Source organism: Babylonia areolata, chromosome 3 (genome assembly GCF_041734735.1).
Source record: "Babylonia areolata isolate BAREFJ2019XMU chromosome 3, ASM4173473v1, whole genome shotgun sequence".
NCBI classification, from domain to species: domain Eukaryota; kingdom Metazoa; phylum Mollusca; class Gastropoda; order Neogastropoda; family Buccinidae; genus Babylonia; species Babylonia areolata.
Genome location: NC_134878.1, coordinates 41,857,356 through 41,877,633, shown reverse-complemented (window position 1 = coordinate 41,877,633; position 20,278 = coordinate 41,857,356).

The following is a 20,278-nucleotide window of genomic DNA, read 5'->3' as shown; positions in this document are numbered from 1 at the left end:
CTGCAACTAATTTACAGCTAAAGGTAAATATGGATAAAACAAATATTGTTGTTTTTCGTAAGGGAGGGTATTTGGCAAGAAATGAAAGATGGTCATATGGAAGTGAAAGAATAACTGTCGTAAACGCATATAAATATCTTGGGATTTATTTTTCAACAAGACTTAGTTTCAACTTTGCATGTCAAGACATTGCGAATAAAGCAAAAAAAGCAGTTATTTTGATTCTTCATATTTTGTATAAAGTAGACTGTAGTTCTTTTAGTGTATTTGTTAGATTATTTGATTCGCAAGTTCAGCCAATATTACAGTATGGAGCAGAAATCTGGGGACTGGAAAATAGGATAGTAACAGAAAAAGTGCACTTGTTTGCATTGAAACGTTTTCTTAATGTAGACAATCGAACTCCAAATGATCTTGTTTATGGCGAACTGGGGAGATACCCTATTTATCTAAATTCTTATATAAAATGTATTAAATATTGGCTAAAGTTGACTAGAATGAATGAAAACAGATATCCATTTAAAGCATATAAAATGTTATATAGTTTGGATAATAATGGTAAGAAGACTTGGGCAACGAGTGTTCGTCAGTGTTTAAATACATATGGCTTTGCATTTGTATGGGATAATCAAGGGGTGGAAGATATTGCAGGTTTCTTAAAGTGTTTCAGACAACGTATTATTGATTGCAGGTGGCAAGACTGGCATGATCATATACAAACTAGTGATAGATTCGCACAGTTTAGACTTTTTAAAACATCACATGTGATTGAGCCATACATTGAGTTAGGACTGAACAGATATATAAAATGTACACTGACAAAATTTAGATTTGGTATTTCTAGTATTGCTTCTCATAGTTTTAGGTATAGCATTCTAAATGAACCCAGGTATACATGCCGATTATGCAGTTCGGGTAAAGAAGATGAATTGCATTTTTTGTTATGTTGCCCTGCTTTGTGTGACCTTAGACAAAAACTTATTCAACCGAAATATTATAGAGATCCGTCTAATTTTAGGTTCAGTTTACTCATGTCTTCAAGACAGGAATGTACTCTGCATAACTTGGCCATATATATATATGAAGGATTGAAGAGACTAAGTACAGTTATCTCGTGAATGTTGTTGAATATTTGTGTTGACTATTTTGGGTGATATGGTTGATATTGTGCTAACAATTTTTGGTTGATTTGAATTGTCTATTTACTGTGTCATGTCATTTTGTAATTATTATTTATCAATGATTCCCCCTTCAGTAAGGGGCTCTGGCCTTATCTGAATAAAATATTCGTTCGTTCGTTCGTTCTCTCTCTCTCTCTCTCTCTCTCTTCCCCCACGCACGTTTTTATCCTTCCTTATAACATAGTGGGTTTTGGGTTGTTTTTTTCAGTTTTGTTCCCTTGATGTTTTCTGTAAAAGATGTAGCGGACAGCCTGTTCCAATATCTGCCACCGTTTTTTAAGGCGTAAATTTGGACCCTGCTAAAATCAATGCCCTGTCCCCTTGTCCTCTGTTGCTTCTCTCCCCTTCTCATTGTTGGGTTATCCCAAGCTGAAAAGACAGATGTTTAACATTTTTCACTTCTTTTGTGTCCAATCTTCGCAAGTGCATGTGTGTGTTCATCACACCCATCCCTACCCCCACACCCTGCACCCGAAGGTGGTGGTGGTGGTGGTTTTATGCAGAAAAATCATTCACAGCCGCAGAGAGAAAGGTTTGTTTTGAATGTGGAAAGGTTTGTTTTATATAAAGCTGCGATGGATTTTTTGTGTTTTCAGGCGTAGCAAAAATGGAAATAGTTTTGACTTATTTCTGCTTTATTCTGCTTATAACAGAATGCGATTTGAACATACATTATTTTAACCATGTCTGAGTTGTGTCATTCAATAAATGATGTCCGTTTAAGATAGCTTTGTTTGTTCAAAACTTCGAGATATATATATATATATATATATATATATATATATATATATATGCAACTTTTTTCACTTAAAACATTTGCATCAATTGACTAGTGTGTGTGTGTGTGTATGTGTGTGTGTATGTATGTGTGTTTTGCGGCAGCTTAGCAGCTTTTTATATAATACATATGATTCAGAGACAAAAGTCTCATGCAAGGTAAGGAGTTCCTTAAGCTTTGGACTTTCAGTCAGTGGGCCCCGGGTTCGAATCTCGGTAACGGCGCCTGGTGGGTAAAGGGAGGAGATTTTTTCCGATCTCCCAGGTCAACAAATGTACTAGTGCCTGATTCCCCTTCGTGTGTATACGCACAGAGAAGATCAAATACGCACGTTAAAGATCCTGTAGCCCATGTCAGTGTTCGGTGGATTATGGAGACCGAAAATATCCAGCATGCATGAACCACGACAGAGTCATCGGCAAATCGATGTTGGTCGTGTAACGGAGAGAAGGAGAAGAAGCCCACAGACATTTCGATTATTTTTTTCTTTTTCGTTTGCGAGATAGGAAATAAATATATGCTGAAAATTATACACCGAGACATCTTTCTGAATCCCACCAGTCACAACAACGGCAGAGCGACAGTTGCAATTTGCTATTTATTACTTCGACATAACGATTTTTAAAAATCTCCTGCCCTCCCTCTATTCCCTCCTTATATCTATATTGATAATAATAAAAAAATTTAAAAATGGAAAGGCGGCTTCCAGTCCTCATTCCTTCAACGACCGAAGTCAAGTACCCATTCACACGTAAGGAAAAAAATGAAGTGCCTTTTCCAAGGACACAACATTACGCCAAACTGTGTCCTGGATGGAAAGTCCTAACGCTTTGCCGATTCAGCCACGCTTCCCCACGCTCTCTGACAGACTAAAAACACAATCATATGTTTATGTGAAGAGAAAAAAGAGGAGAAAGAGGAGAGAAGGAGGGGGTGGGGGGTGTATACAGATAATTATATCAGTATAACCAACTTCATGATTGTCACGTGTTCTGCAGAGTGTTGTTTCGTATAGTATAACACACTGCGTTATGTTGGGTTGCATTGCTGATTTCATGATGGACTTTCCGTTGCTGGTTTTTACAATAACAGGGGGCACCTTTCAGTAATCATTTCTCCGTAATCTGTGCAAGGAATTTAGTTTTCTTCTCGCGCGCGCTCTCTCTCTCTCTGTGTCTTAATTTATTTTCTCTCTTCATTTTTTTTTTATAATTCCATTCTTTTTGAATTCGCGATCAGCAGACCATTCGATTCTTTATATTGATCTTTTTTGTGGTTGTTTCCAAAAAATCTTTGTCCTTCGTTTCAGTTTTATTTTGCAATTCATGATGTGGTGATACTGATGAAATGGTGCGCTCTGGAGATTATCAGGGAGATGATGTAGGCACTAATCCGCCAGTCCTACAGTGTCATCTATCAATATGGCTTTTTGTACAGTATTTCCTGGACAGTAGTTTATTTGTTGTTTGTTTTATATGTGTGTGTGTTATGTTGTAAATTTTTTTTCACTTTTCTTTTTTTTGTAATTCAGAGACGTAAGTGAAATGAGTTGCGCCTTCTCATTGCTTAATGTTTTTGGCGACTGGTTAAAGCCGGCTGATATTTATATTGTAAGATTTTCTCCGAAGAAGCCTGTTTGTTGTTTTTGTTTGAAACTGAGAGGCTGGGTTTATGGGTGTTTTAGTGGGTTTTCAGCCATGGTTGCGCCTTCACAACCCGTGGGGTTATAAGCAGCAACAAATAAATGAAATCGACATTTCTCAGTGAAATTCTGGATGCTCGATAACACTGTGCCGCGTTGTTGTTGTTGTTGATGTTGTTGCTTTATCTGTCATTCTGGTATTGATTGCGTGTTATTAAAGATAATTTTGAGGATGTCTTTTTCTACAATGAATATTACTTTTGTTGCCGCGGGTTACTTGATATCCCTTGGGTGTTGCAATGCATGATGGAATCACTGCTTTTCATCAGCTGTGCTTCCACAGCTATATATCTCCACAAGGCGATAGTCACACAGTTGTGGGGTTGGCGGGATGTGGAAACGTGAACGCTGTGTGAAACCTGGTGTAGAACTAGGGGAGGACAAAGCTTTTAGAAAAAAACGGAGCGTTTATGGGGCATTCGACCTGCTCTGTAATCCCTCATGGGGAGTACAACACAACACAATACTGTAAGTGCAATACAACACAGTATATCTATCTATAAATATATGTGTATGTATATATGTATGCATGAATAGCATATATTACATTGTAATGCAATATCATGTAATACTGTATCAGACGATGTGATATGATATCAAAATGTATCATACGACGCGATACGACCTAACGTTAGGCAGTCAATGCAACGTATAGCAATACAAGACAAATATTCTTGTCACATCAAAAAACAACAACAATACAGCACAATTTAACGCAATAAAATAAACACGAGATATGACAATTCAAACCACGGCTTTTGCCGTTTTCCTATTCATACTTAACGCACCGATGCTCATTTTCTGGTCGCCCTTTCCAGTTGCCTCAGTACAAAAAGTCCACGCAGTGCAAAATGGATTTTTCATCGCTTGAACCTTTACACAACCTCTCGTCTGGCTTCCCGAAGTACATTGCACGCGTACACACGCTGTTGAGGAGTGATCGAACACAGCGTCCCGGGGGTGATGTCCCATGTCGCATTTTCCCGTCCGCCAATCAAATTATCAGTCCTGGGCGGAGTGAAGGCAAGTGGGGAAAGTGGTCTTCAAACAAGGAGCGGACAAAAAGAAAAGCACGGGGACGACAGTGCTGTTGATACTGCTGTTGTTGGGGGGGCTGCTGGGTCTGGCACTGAGCCTCAGCGCTGCCGTCCTCCATGCAATCCGCAGTGAGGAGACAAAGCCTGACGAAGCGGTTTGAGGTCGGAACGGGCAGAGAGCCATCTTTGATTTTCTTTTTTTTTGTTTCCCCATTTCTTCTTCTTCTTCCCTTTCTTCTTCTTCTTCTTCTTCTTCTTCTTCTTCTTCTTCTTCTTCTTCTTCTTCTCCTTTTCCTCCTCCTCCTCCTCCTCCTCCTTCTTCTTCTTCTTCTTCTTCTTCTTCTTCATCTTCTTCTTCTTCTCCTCCCCCTCCTCCTCCTCCTCCTTCTTCTTCTTCATCTTCTTCTTCTCCTCCTCCTCCTCCTTCTTCTTCTTCTTCTTCTTCTTCTTCTTCTCCTTCTTCTTCTTCGTCTTCTTCATCTTCTTCTGCTTCTTCTTTTCCTCCTCCTCCTCCTCCTCCTCCTCCTCCTTCTTCTTCTCCTCCTCCTCCTCCTCGTCCTCCTCCGTCTTCCTCTTCTTCTTCTCTCTTTTTTTTCTCTTTGTCAGTCCGATTTCTGTCTGTGGCATTCCCCCCCTCACAACCCATTTGCCGCATCCTTTGTGCTTGATAGTTCGCTCTGTGTGCACGTCGGCTGCTGCTGAATGGGAAGGCTTGTTTTGCGGCGGGGATGCGTCTGCTTTGTGATGACTTGTCCTTTTGATGGAATGTACCGTGGACAATTTTCTTCTTTCTTTTTTTGTGGTGTGTGTGTGTATCTTTTCTTTCTTTGTTTTTACATCTAGGTGTGGGTTTTTCTTTGTCCTTTGGGTTCGCGGGGTAGGTCTGGTGCGTGTGCTTCTGACGGGGATCATTAAGTGCATGTTGTTTTGTGTGGTGAAAACGATTTTTCTTTTATCTTTTCTTTTTCTTTTTTTCTTTTTTTCGTTCATACGGTGCAACAGCCTTTCTGTTTAGGTCGAACGTTGGGAGTTCGTTCCAACCGATTAAGTGAGATTGATTAATACTGACAATGAAATGACAGTATCTGAATCTCTCTCTCTCTCTCTCTCTCTCTCTCTCTCTCTCTCTCTCTCCCTCCCTCCCTCCCTCTCTCTCTCTCTCTCTCTCTCTGTCTCCCTCCCTCCCTCCCTCCCCCTCTCTTTCTCTGTCGCTGAAGTCTGGGGCCTAGAAGAATGCAAACAAATTGAAACATTTCACTCATTCGCTATTAAATGTTTCTGAGCGTTCCCCTACATGCATCAAATAAATTAATATTTGGAGAAACCAGTAGATAGCCTCTGTACATTAGAACATCAGTTAAATGCATCAGATGAGGCTTGAGGCTTCTCAAGCAGCCAATTTCAAGACTGATGAGACAAGCATATGAAATGTTCCAAATGTAACGAGTCTGGTCGCACTAACTGGGTGTCAAATGTGCACAACATTTTGTGTCCAAATGGTTTTGGCATTGTGTGGCTGAACAATGGCGTTGATTATGAATGTGCTTTTCTTGTTGAATTAAAAAAAATAGACTTATTTCCTGTTATTTGCAAAACTGGCATTCGGAGGTAGATAATAATGATGAATATAAATGGTTCTATTCTTTTAAAAACATTTTCCAAACAGAAAAATACCTTACTTTCATTACAAACAAATGACATAGAGATAACTTAGATTTCGATTAAGAGTAAGTGGATTAAGGAACTGTAGGCAATGGTTTCTACGTGAAACAGAATTAGATGCTATTTGTCCATCTTGTGAAATGGAAACCGAAAATGAACTTCATTTTTTGTTCCACTGTTCAGCATATAAGGATATCCGTCGTGACTGTGATATTTTAGAATCAGCTTGTCAAATTCCTGTCCAAACACGTGCAGTGAATATTCTATCCTGTAGTAATGAAAATGTTATACAAGATGTGGCAAAATACATTGCGCAAGCAATGCAAATTAGAAAAAAGAAACTTCATTTAATAACTGTGATTCAATATCAGTGATTGAATCTTCAAGATTGTCCTTTGTCCTTTTGTGTGTGTGTGCGCGCGCACGCGTGTGTGTGCGTGTGTATGTGTGTGTGGTGTGTCAGTATTGGGATGCGGGGGGAGGAGTAGTGAGAAAGAGGGAGGGAGGGAAAGTGTGAGTGCGTTGTATGAGCTTGCGGGTACGTGCATGTTTTGCTCTTGGGTATGTGCATGTTGTGTTTACGAGTACATGCATGTTTTGCTTGCAGGTAAATGCATGTTTATGTGTGGTGAGATGGAGAGGTGAAATGGTAGTGAGAGATGCGTGTGTCACTTTCCAGAATTGTGCTCACGATTGTTTGTATTACCCCCTTGTCCAAGGGCTTCATTGCTGAATGGACATTAAAATAATTGTCATTGCCATTGTCTGTCTCTCTCTATCTGTGTACAACTATTTCTCTCTCTCTCACTGACTCACTAACTCTCTCCATCTTCCTTTCTGTCCCTCTCTTTTTATCCATTTCCGTGTATCTCTATCACATTTAAATTTTTGTTTTAAAATCTGTGGGTGGTAAATTGAACACAGTCGTTGATTCCTTCAGCTCAGCCCTGTTTATTCTCACAGTTAGTATACTCATGTAATTGGGTTATTATATCAATGGCTGAATTTTACGTTTTGCTTCAGGTGTTATACTGGTTGTATGGAATTGGTGATTTGTTGGGGTTTTTTTACATCATACAGAAAGCAGATGTAGCGGGGTCTTTGGCGTCATGTATGGCCCTTGCGGGAAGTGAAGTGATCATGTAATTTTTGTTTTTTGTTTTTTTTGTTTAATTTTTAACAGTATTGCACAAACATTTTGTTCACAATTTTTAACTACTTTTATTTCTTCTCAATACTTGGAATATTCGACTGCTATTGACATTTTGAATCGTTCGGTCATTTTTCGCTGCTGTTTTTTGTTGTTTTTGTTGTTGTTTGTTTGTTTTTGTTTTGTTTTTTTGTTTGTTTTTGTTTTTGTTTTTTTGTTGTTGTTTTTGTTTGTTTTTGTTGTTTTTTTTTACTTGTGTTGTTTGTGTCAGTTTGTAGGTTGTCTGTGTGCCTTTTCTTAACGTGTTTCTGAGGAAATCCCCGGTTTTACTTCGTCTGTCAGGAATAAATTCCTTCGCTGACAGTTTTACCTTATGGAAGCTGTTGGAGTACGGGTTTTCTGTGGTGATGACGGGATCAATGTTGTATTATACATTGCAGACTTGCACGGGTGAACGATCCCAACCCTTCCCGGAACTCGGAACTTCTGACGATACACCACTCTGCGTCAAACTCCGGTCAGACTTTCAGTTTAACTTGGGTAGACCTGACAGCACAGTGTCTGACGTTTGAGGGCTGAGAGCCTGTTTACTGTTTTCTTCTTTCTTTCCTTTTGTTAGTGGTAAATCTGGGATTTGTGACGTGCTGTCGTTGCTATTGACCGCTAGACTGAACAGGTGTTTGGAGGAATTTCAAGTGGCCCCATCAAAACCTTGCTGGGACAACTGGATGTTTCAAGTTATTGTTTAGTGTTTACGCTGAGATATTGTGTATTGACTGTCTGAAGGCTTTTATTGTGTATTGACTGTCTGAAGGCTTTTTTTTCCTTTCTTTTTTTTTTTTTTTTTTTTTGTCAGTCTTTGTTTAAGGTGGTTGTCTTTTCTTCATTGATACCACTCAGACACGTATTTGTGCACATGGGAATTTGCTCGCACACACCCAACACAAATGGATTGACACAGACTTTCTATTGCTCTCGTTCTTCCTCTCTCCATCTCTCTCTCTCTCTCTCTCTCTCTCTCTCTCTCTCTCTATCTATCTATCTATCTATCTATCTATCTATCTATCTCGCTCTTCCTCTCCGGCTCCCCCTCTCTTTCTCTCTCTCTCGCTCTCTCTCCTTCTTCCTCTCTCCCTCTCTCCCTCTCTCTCTCTCTCTTCCTCTCTCTTCCTCTCTCTCTCTCTTTCTCTTTCTCTCGCTCTTCTTCTCTCCCTCTTTCTCTCTCTCTCTCGCTCTTCCTCCCACTCTCTTCCTGTCTCTTTCTCTCTCTCTCTCTCTCTCTTCCTCTCTCCCTCTCTCTTCCTCTCTCCCTCACTGTCTTCCTCTCTCCCTCTCTCTCTCTATCTGTCCCTGGCCCCCACCTTACCCCTTCTACCTCTGCATTTTTGGGGGTTTTTTTTTCTTTTTGGGGGGTGTGGGGAGGTGGGGTGTGGGGAGGTGGGGGTAGGCGGTCTCTGACTTAACGCTGAAAAGAGGTCCACAGTTCGTGCAACGCGTCCACACCGCCACTTTGATATTCGGACTCTCAAGCTGGGTTCCTGGCAGAGCACTGCTTTTGGCATGTGGAAACAAGGTCACATGGAGTGAGATCATGCAACACCAGGGACAGCGGGCGTGGACACAACCAGTTGTCCGGGAGTCGGCATTTTAGAAAGCTCCGTGAGCCGACGTGCAGTGATCATTCTATATCTGTTCGTGTTTGGACGGCGCTGAGTGCACCACGCTCCAAACAGAGTGTGAAGAGACACCAGGACTCCCCACATCCCCACCCCCTCGGAACGTCAGAAGACTAGCTTCACGGCCAAGACTTCTCCCTTGGGACTTCAATCCACTGGTAACAGCCAGGACTCCCCAGACGAACCTCCCTTTCGAACAGACATCTAGGACGTACTCCGTCCCGCATCACGACCTTCACCGAGCCAAAACCCCAAGCATTGACATGACATTTAGGGCACTACAATAATTATGTCGTTGAATTCAACATCTCTCTCTTTCTCTGTCTCTGCCCCCCCACCCCCCACCCCCACCCCCTCTCTCTCTCTCTCTCTTTCTCTCTCCAATTCTCTGTCTATCCCTCCCCCTCTCTGTCTGTCTCTCTGTCTGTCTGTCTATCTCTCTCTCGCTCGCTCGCTCGCTCTCTCAGTCTATCCATCTCTCTCAGTCTCTGCCTTTATCTGTATGCCTCTCTCTCTCTCTCTCTCTCACACACACACACACACACACACACACACACACACACACACACACACACACACACACACACACACACACAGTGCAATGCTGTCCAACACAATGCAATACATTGAGCAGACACATGGCCGAAGGGACGGAGAGCTCTCAAGAATAAAAAACCATGTAGCCATGTGGACATTTAGGTCTGATATATTCTTACGTTCCAAACCAAACCAAGTACACTCACCTCTCTCTCTCTCTCTCTCCCCTCTCTCTCTCTCTCTCTCTCTCTCTCTCTCTCTCTCTCTCTCTCTCATTCTCTGCTTGCTCTTTGTGTCTGTCACCCCCCCCCACACACACACACACACATATATATATATATATATATATATATATATATATATAGATATTATGATACGTATGTATGTATGTATGTGGATATATATGTGTGTGTATGTACAATATATATATATATATATATATGTGTGTGTGTGTGTGTGTGTGTGTGTGTGTGTAATTGTTTGGTTGCCCGCTCCCTCTCTCACTCTGTCTTTCTTTTGAACAAACACTCATGCACACAAACAGAGACACATAACACACACACACACACACACACACACACACACACACACACACACACACACACGGTAAAAGACCGCACGCACACGCACACACACACGCGCGCGCTCCAGAGGTGTACTGTGCACGTGGACGGCACTGCTGTCTGCCAGTCCATCAGACTCCAATCTCCTGCTTCCTGGCTCTTAATTGGGGGACGTCCTGTCTTTTCCTCCCTCATGTCCAACCCTACCTCCTCCCTCTTTTCACCTCTGGCATCTCCCCCTGCCCCCGACCCCCTTCCTTGCTTCGTCGCTTGTCTCCTTCCTTCCCCCACCTTCATCTCTCCCATCTACCCCTCCCCCCCCACTCCGCCATTCCCCTCATGTCCGTTCCGTTGATGGATTCCTGTCGCCCCTTTGCTTCCGTTCTTTGGGATCTTGGCGATTAGCGTTCTTTCCCTCTGTCACTCCTGTCTTTGTATCTACCTCCGATCCGTCTCTGTCTGTCTCTCCATCTCTGTCTCCTCGCCCCTCTCTTCCCTTCTCGCAACCGCCCCCCCCCCTCCACACACACACACACACACACACACACACACACCCTCTCTCTCTCTCTCTCCCATTTTTTTTCATTTTTTGTCTCTCGTATCAAAACAAGTACTAAAGGTTTTAATGTTTTTGTTGCTTCTTGTTGTTGTTGGGGTTTTCTCAAGTCCAGTGGAGGTTATTCAAGGGCGTGTCTTGAGTCTGTTTTCTTTATTTTGGGTCATCAATCGATTATCGAATCAGGTGCCAGGAATAGACAGACATTGTACTGATTTGATGCCAAGCGTCACGGAAATATTGATATTCGTATTTCTTTTCGCTGGTGATGTCGCTTTATTGCTCACGAGGCCCCCCAAAATTAGCTGAGTGCCATTGAGACATCTTCTTCTTCTTCTTCTGCGTTCGTAGGCTGCAACTCCCACGTTCACTCGTTTGTACACGAGTGGGCTTTTACATGTATGACCGTTTTTACCCCGCCATGTACTCAGCCACACTCCGTTTTCGGGGAAGTGCATGCTTTGTTCTTGTTTCCATAACCCACCGAACGCTGACATGGCTAACAGGATCTTTAACGTGCGTATTTGATCTTCTGCTTGCGTATACACACGAATGGGGATCGGGCAGTAGCAGGTCTGCACATATGTTGACCTGGGAGGTCGGAAAAATCTCCACCCTCGACCCGCCAGGCGCCGTTACCGAGATTCAAACCCGGGACCCTCAGATTGAAAGTCCAACGCTTTAACCACTCGGTTATTGCGCCCGTCAGACATGTTCAAAGGACATGGAACTGAAGGCTGACGCAGACTGGACCAAAATAATGATGTTCACAAAGGACATAGTAGGAAGGGTGTTTTGTTGTTGTTTGTTTGTTTGTTTTTAAAACGTTGCAACTGACTTGTACATTTCGATGGACTCCCACCACCTGCATCAGCCAAACTGATACAGGAAAGTCTTTGGTTGGACAGGTTGTGAGTGACAGATTCTGAGAAAGGGAAAAATTGTTTTGATTTTACCACCCAGATTCGGAGAATCTTTACCAACGATTTCACAAAGACTTTGGGAAGCGAAAGGAATGTTTCTTCAATAACCGTTGGATAAGAAGTTGTTGAGGCGTGCTGTTACCTGATTGTGATTCAGTGTTTTGCCGGTGAGACAGATCCAAACATCACTTTATTTAGAGGTTAGAAAAAAGCATGATCACTTCTGGGAAAGCCAACTGTCAAAAGGATGGTGACGTGCTCGGTCTTTGATTCAGTCAGTTCTTTCGTGTCTGTCTGCAGGTCGTGGACTGGGTAGAATAGAACAACATACAGGCCGTTCTGGGTGTTCCTGTGGCGTATTAGTTAAATGGTTCATTTAAGATATTGGAAAATATCCGACATAATTAAGATAATAAAATACTAGTGATATGTCACTTTTGACCCACCAGATATGTACAGCCTAATGAAACATGTTTGATGTTGCTCGAATTAAAGTTCATTGAAGAAAATTTCCAGGGCGTTGAATGTTAGAAAAAAAATAACTTAAAAAAACAGTTTTGATTTTGAGTGGCTGCAGGAGGGTTTGTCTCAAAAATATGATCGACTCCAAAGCAACAAGAGCAGCAAGAAATCAATACCAGCGTACTCAGTGCATTCAGTGGATGCATCAAGACACGTACGTAAGTAGTATAGTGAGACGCCTTACCACACCGCTAACGGATAATAAGCTGTCAAAGCACACCATAAAAACAGTCTGTCGCCAGAGGGCGTAAGGTCTTATCCGCAGGTTCCTGTCATGTTTCCATCAGTCTGAGTGCACACACACACACACACACACACACGCACGCACGCACGCACACGCGCACGTACACACACACGCACACACATACACACACACACACACGCGCACGCACACACACGCACACACACATACACACACACATACACGCGCGCGCACGCACACACACACACACACACACACACACACACACACACACACACACACACACACACACACACAGACGAAAAACACCCGGAGAGAGAGAGGCTGAGAGAACGGAAGGAGACCCGATATTTATGAAAGTGTCTGGGATTTCTGTGTCCAAGGCGACTATTAGTTGAGCAGAAAGCCTGGCAAATTGACCCTAATTGTGGCGGCGGCAGCAGAAGGGAAGGGACAAAGCCCTGCCCAGGAAAGCCGAGGTCCATCCTGTGTGTCCATGTCGGCAGTGTGTCCACCTGCTCATTACTGGCGACAAACAGGGAGGTGCGCTATGTGGTGGGGGGCGTGTGGGGGGGAGAAAGGGGGGGGGAGCTGTGTGCAAGCACACAGCACACAGTGCAGACATAAGGGGTGGAGGGTGTGGGCAGTTCGTCTGATGCCGTTTTGATCAACTTGTTCCCATCAGACGAGAAGGTTGATGGACGCGTGTGTTATTACCTTGTTTGTTGGTATATGTCTCTGTTGCTTTCTCTGTCTTTGCCTCTCTATCTCTCCTGTCTGTATGTCTCTCTCTCTCTCTCTCTCTCTCTCCTCTCTCTCTCTCTCTCTCTCTGTGTCTCTCTTTCCTTTTTTTTATATATCTCTCTCTCTGCCTTTACTCTTTTTCTGCTTTTTCTATTATGCAAATTCAGGTTTGAATCTGTGTACTTCTGCGTGTGTTTGTATGTCCATCTTTTTATGACTGAATATGATGTGTGTGTGCATGCTTGTGCGCGCGCGTGTGCAGATATACTTTCCTTTCTAGTCTTTATCCTGCTTGTCGCTCCTTTCATCTCTCCTTCCCTCCTGGTCATAACATTCTTCTTTCACATTCCTTTCACACTCATAGTTTTTGTTTGTTTGTTGTTGTTTTGTTGTTGCTGGTGTTGTTGTTTGTTGGTTTTGTTGTTGTTTTGGGGGTGTGTGGGTTTTTTTGTTGTTGTTGTTTTGTTGTTGTTTTTTTCGTTTGTTTTTTTGTTTTGTTTTTTAAGCATGGGTTTCAAACGAGGGCAATGAGTTTAACATTGTGCACTGTCAGATGATCATTATACCCAAGATCTATGCAAATACGTAAATTCAAGACGAGACGGAAGTGACAGAGAAATTACAAAGGAAGCGAGGGGGATTATGGAATTTCCCCCATGGTGGTTGTTTCACCCATTAACAATCTCCCTGTTCCATGCGTCATATTTTGCCCAGTTTTCAGCTGGCCGTTAATTCCCATGTCTCCTTTCATTTTTTTCATATTTTAACATAACATCCTCAGGCCCTGGTTGTTGTTGTTGTTGTTTTTGTTTTGTTTTTTTAAAGGCTTTCTCAGCTTTTCTTATATTGAGAAGGCTACGCCCCCTCCCCTCACACCCACCCCATCTCTCTCTCTCTCTCTCTCTCTCTCTCTATCTATCTATCTATCTCTGTTCTGTCGCTATCGCCCTCTCACTCTCGTTCTCAGACTTTGTTTTAAAAAATCCTATTAGATAAATAAAAATGAATGTTCTCGTTTCTTTGTTTTTGACTCACTTGTGCAAAACAAAGTGTGTCTATGTTTTAACCCGGTGTTCGGTTGTCTGTGTGTGTGTGTGTGTGTCTGTGTGTGTGTGTTTGTCTGTGTGTGTGTGTGTGTCCGTGGTAAACTTTAACATTGACATTTTCTCTGCAAATACTTTGTCAGTTGACACCAAATTAGGCATAAAAATAGGAAAAATTCAGTTCTTTCCAGTCATCTTGTTTAAAACAATATTGCACCTCTGGGATGGGCACAAAAAAACTAAAAAAAAAGAAGCCAAATTATATGCAAACTGTATTTACTGTTATATTTAAATGTTTTTGTATTCTCTAAGCTTGGCACTTTGATCTGATATTCAGACACAACAACAAGAGCAGTCATTATTATCATTTTTTGTTCAAACAGGAACTTCTTTTGCTAAGCATGAAAGTTTTATTTATTTTGCAAACGTTTTGGTGCAGATAGTAAAAAAGGGAAATTACTCTGTAATTAATGCTAGGGGACTTAACTTGCTTTAAACTGATCTTTCTCATCTTAAACATTACATTTTGAAATTATACTCAGTACACAAAAAAGCTTTTGTGTTTTACTCTCAGTGTACAGGGCTTTCACTATGTTCATTCGCCCAAGTGGTCTTTTTCGGAAAATACTAAAATCAATACGACGAGTGGACTTTACAGATCTATTGGCTGAGCCCTGAAGGTCATGGGCAAAAATCAATTGCGTACACATATTTATACATGTTCGAAGCGCGTGCTCGTATTCTTCGCGAACGCGAACGACGCCATTTTGTTTCAAGTTGTTGACCTGCCCGTTCAATCCTATATTCAATGGACAATACACGATAACATGTGATGGAAAGTTGGAGAAGGAGACCGTTAAATATTTATTCAGAGAAAGATTTGTGAACGCCTCATCACTTACTGGATTATGCCCCAAAACTGCCATAAAAATATCCACAGAATCAGTCGGAATTCACAGTTTAAAATTGTAAACCATGCAGTTAATACCATTGAATTGATCATGATGAAACGAAAAAATTTCCAGTCTTGACTTTTCTCAAAATGAAGTCCTTTTCACTTCTTACGACGTTTAGAAGTACTTGTACTTGGCTCTACATGTTATTAGTTTAACAAAATGCTAAATTTTCATATCAACTTTAAAACTATAAAACTAGAATGAACATAAAAGAGAAATTGAATCGACCGTGTCGTACTACATTCCCGGCGGGTGTAACTAAACTTGTACATCTACCTAGATCTAGAGAAAACGGCTAAATGTTGCAGTGTGATTGCGGCGATAGCCACGTCTCCTTTACCGCGGACTTAAAAAGAATTTTTTTTTTTTTTTTTTTTTAATTGCCCTTAAAGATTTTTTGAATGCCCAAGATACACCAGAATAATATGATTTAAACAGCGTTCTCACTGCGAATACCGCAATTGATTTATCGCCCTTTAAAAAAAAGTATGTTCAAATATTAAATTTTAGAACGTCACTAAAGGAGCCACGATAGTGTAATGGGTAAAACAGTTTCTTCTCACCCGAACATGCGGGGTTCGAATCTGGTTAGGACTTTTTTTTTCTTTTTTTTTAACCCGAAGTTTTTAACCCGAAGCTTTATAATAACAAATACAGAACACATTTTAACGATTAGATTTTTTTTTAAGTGTATCACAAGTGAGTCTTGAAGGCCTTGCCTCTCTTGTTAGGGTATGGTATAAATAAGCTATGAGGTTCTCCACTTTAACCTGAGTGCAGGGGCACTCTTTCTTTTTGTAACACATACACTCTTTGTTTCTGTCTTCATAATATCTGTCTCTGTCTGTCTGTCTGCCTATCTGACCACCTGTCTGTCTTTCCCTCTGTCTCTGACTCTCTCTCTCTCCCTGTCCTCATAATATCTGTCTCTGTCTGTCTGCCTTTCTGACCACCTGTCTAACTGTCTTTCCCTCTGTCTCTGACTCTCTCTCTCTCCCTGTCCTCATAATATCTGTCTCTGTCTGTCTGCCTTTCTGACCACCTGTCTAACTGTCTTTCCCTCTGTCTCTGACTCTCTCTCTCTCCCTGTCCTCATAATATCTGTCTCTGTCTGCCTTTCTGACCACCTGTCTGTCTTTCCCTCTGTCTCTGACTCTCTCTCTCTCCCTGTCCTCATAATATCTGTCTCTGTCTGTCTGCCTTTCTGACCACCTGTCTAACTGTCTTTCCCTCTGTCTCTGACTCTCTCTCTCTCCCTGTCCTCATAATATCTGTCTCTGTCTGTCTGCCTTTCTGACCACCTGTCTAACTGTCTTTCCCTCTGTCTCTGACTCTCTCTCTCTCTCTGTCCTCATAATATCTGTCTCTGTCTGTCTGCCTTTCTGACCACCTGTCTAACTGTCTTTCCCTCTGTCTCTGACTCTCTCTCTCTCTGTCCTCATAATATCTGTCTCTGTCTGTCTGCCTTTCTGACCACCTGTCTACCTGTCTTTTCCTCTCTCTCTCTCTCTCTCTCTCTCTCTCTCTCTCTCTCTCTCTCTCTGTCCCCCATGTCCCTCCACCAAAGACTTGGAATGAAGTGCTGCTGCAACTCCTGCTGCTGTTGATGATTAAGATGACTGGATAAAGCGGGCTGGCGCCGGGGTACACGTATGTGAGTGCACCTAACTTCCAAGTCACTTTCAGTAACACACAATGCCTAGGGAAGGATTCCGGTTGTCTGAGAACCCCACAGCAGAGAACGTAGATCGTCCGTTGTGTGGGGTAAGTTGAACACTGTGTCCAAAATAGAATCCTTCCATGCTAAAAAGCCACCAGGGTTCAAGCGTTGTACGAAGTGTGTTTTCTTTCATTGTTTGCTTGCTCGTCTCCGCTGTTCTGTTTCTGTCTCTGTTTCTCTCTGTCATCTGTCTTTGCCTGACCCATCTCTCTCACACACTCACTATCTGTCTCTGCCCCCCCCCCCCCCTCACTATCCCCCCTTTCTCTGTCTGTCTGTCTGTCTGTCTGTCTGTCTGTCTCTCTCTCTCTCTCTCTCTCTCTCTCTCTCTCTCTCTCCCATTTCTATGTCTGTCTGTCTCTCTGTCTTTCTTTTTGTCTCTCTATCTCTCTTTCTATCTTTCGGTTTCTGTCTCCGTCTCTCTCCGTGACACTTTTTCTCTTCTTTCCTTATTGGAGGCATTTGTATCTTCGGTTCGGGTTTTTTTTGTTTGTTAGTCATTGTTTTGTTTGTTTTTTTAACTTTCATCAGATTTCTTTCTCTGTCTCATTTTCAAGACATGATTTTAATTTCATCATCTTGGTCGTGGTTTTCGTTTTTCTTCACATTTCTCATCTCCTCCTCCTTCTTCCTCCTTCCTCCTCCTCTTTCTTCTTCTCCTTTGTCTTCTTGTTGTCGTCTTGTTGTTCACCTTCGTCGTCATCATCATCATCATCTTCTTCGTCGTCGTCGTCGTCGTTCGTCTTCGTCTTTTTCTTCTTCTTCGCCTTTGATCTATTATTCTTTTTGTTTGTCTTAGGATATGGTGAAAGGGGACTTCCAGCTTAACCTTTTACACTCAGTAACACATCCCATCCTTCTCTCGGTCTCTCTGTCTGTCCGTCTGTCTGTCTCTCTCTGTGTCTCTCTCTCTCTCTCTCTCTCTCTCTCTCTCTCTCTCTCTCTCTCTCTACCTCCTCTCTCTCTCTCTCTACCTCCTCTCTCTCTCTACCTCTGTCTCTCTACCTCCTCTTTCTCTCTACCTCCTGTCTCTGTCTGTCTCTCTCTCTCTACCTCATCTCTCTGTCTCTCTCTCTGTGTCCTCTCTCTGTCTCTCTCTCTCCCTCCTCTCTCTCTCTCTCTCCCTCCTCTCTGTCTCTCTCTCCCTCTCTCTCTTTCTCTACCTCCTCTCTCCTCCTCTCTCTCCCTCTTCTCTCTACCTCTTCTGTGTGTGTCTCTCTCTGGGTGTAGTATAAAATAAATAAAAAATGGTACTATACCCCTTGCTTGTCTCTCCCTGGTTAAATGAAAAGTTCCGTTACACACACACACACACACACACACACACACACACACACACACACACACGAACGCACTCACAAACTCACACACTTAGCGAGCTCGCGAAGTGGACATGAGTCAATGAACTTACTTTTCTCTGTAACGGCGCGCACATGCGCACCAATTATCTGTCTAACGTTTGCATGAAGTACGTGTGTGTGTGTGTGTGTCCGTGTTCCTCTCAGAACATGTGTGTGCGCGCGTGTGGTGCTGTGCCTTACTTCTTTTATTTATTTTTTTTAAAATTCCTTTCTTTTTAATGTAAAACAAACATTGGCCCTGCGTGCTGCCAACATCAGCTCACTCTCGCGCACTTCCTCAAGACTTTTTGTTATGTGTTCATGTTTCTTCTTCTATTTTTCTCCCTTTTTTCAGACAAATAAAACATTTCACAGTCTGACGGACCTTACGGAAACGTTTGGTTGGCACTCCCTAACTCCCTCATCGATTCCACCTCGTTAGGTCCTGCTTGCCAAGCAAGGTGGAGGGGAGCGGGTGGGGGGGTGGGGGGGGCTCCTGCCACCTCCAGCCTACCTCCACCCTGATTGGGGTATTACGTCATGACCCCAACCCCCTACCCACTTCACTTCACGTCTCCTCCTCCCTGCCTCCTTCCACAGCGGCAATCAAGGCCTGGTCAGCATATGCTCAAGAGGGCAGCGGTCAGTCAACAGTTGTGGGATTGGCTGGCCTTTTGGCTTGGCAGTCTCACTGTGTACTTCATCAACGCTTGGCTGTAATCTTTTCTCCCTGGTCTTTCGACTACTTCGTTATCTAGTTAGTGCCGATAAGAATCACAGACAGACTGATATGCAAAGACTGAGAGAGTTACGGATATATTGGGAAGGGGAGGGGGGTGAGCGTTTGTTTATGTGTGAGTGTGTGTATGTGTGTGTGCGTGCGTGCGTGCGTGTGCGCCAATGCGAGCGAGTGTGTTTCTGCATGTACGAGCTTCCAGTTATTCTGTGTGTGTGTGTTTGTGAGTGTGTGTGAGAGTATGCGTGAAAGAGAGAATGTGTGTGAGTGAGAAAGAGAGAGAGTGTGTGTGTTTGTAAGCTTGTTGGGAGCGACAAGAAGGTCTGTTTTGAGAATGTTGCTTCAGGTATTTCTTTTGTTGCTTGTTAAACCGACGTGTTTGACTGACAGAATGGAGGAGAGAGACTGTGCGTGTGCGCCAGTTCGTGATTCTTTTTTTTTGTTTGTTTGTGTGGCGAGGGAGAAACAAAGGGTTTCACAGGAAATTTGCACTCAGGCATTCTCCATTCAACACACACACGCATTCATACACAAAAAAGACATACCAGAAGTACCGAGAGAGAGAGCGAGGTGGTGGGGGGAGGGGGGGGGATAGGGGCGGAACAGCGAAATATTGTAGTTTGACAGCACTGAATGGGGTCAAGTCAGAGAAGAGGAACCACTTCCGGTTGCGAATCATGGACACGCCTTTGTTTTTTGGGTGTTTTTTTTATACCATCCTCTCTGGTTGTGAAGCTTGTGGTGAGATGTGTGTCTGTATGTATGCATGTATGTGTGTGTCTGTGTGTATGTATGTATGTGTGTGTATGTGTGTGGAGAGAGAGAGAGGGTGGAGAGTAGAATTGCGTGGGAAGGGCAAGGGGGTCTCACGGAAACCGCCGCACTGTCACCGTTTGTTTCGAGTAGACCTTGGGTGCAGTAATAAGGTGTGTTCAACAACAGTACGGTTCAGGCGTGGTGACTATCAGTTAACCCCTAGACTACTGCTGACGGGTGTGCACGTCAGTGAAGGGTCACTGAGATAAGACTGAGCTTACTACCAGGATGACCACTCTGTGACTTAAACTTCTTCCTCTTGGGTACTGCATTATTTGTGTTCAACAAAATCAATTACGCTGTTGTTACGTACGCAAAATGTATTAGCATGCATGCGCTTCAGCCTCATGCCATACCAAGGTTCAGCAGACAAAGGGTTAAAAAAACACAAAAAAACAGGCACTGCCCATCTGGTCAGTGACAGGGCACTCTTC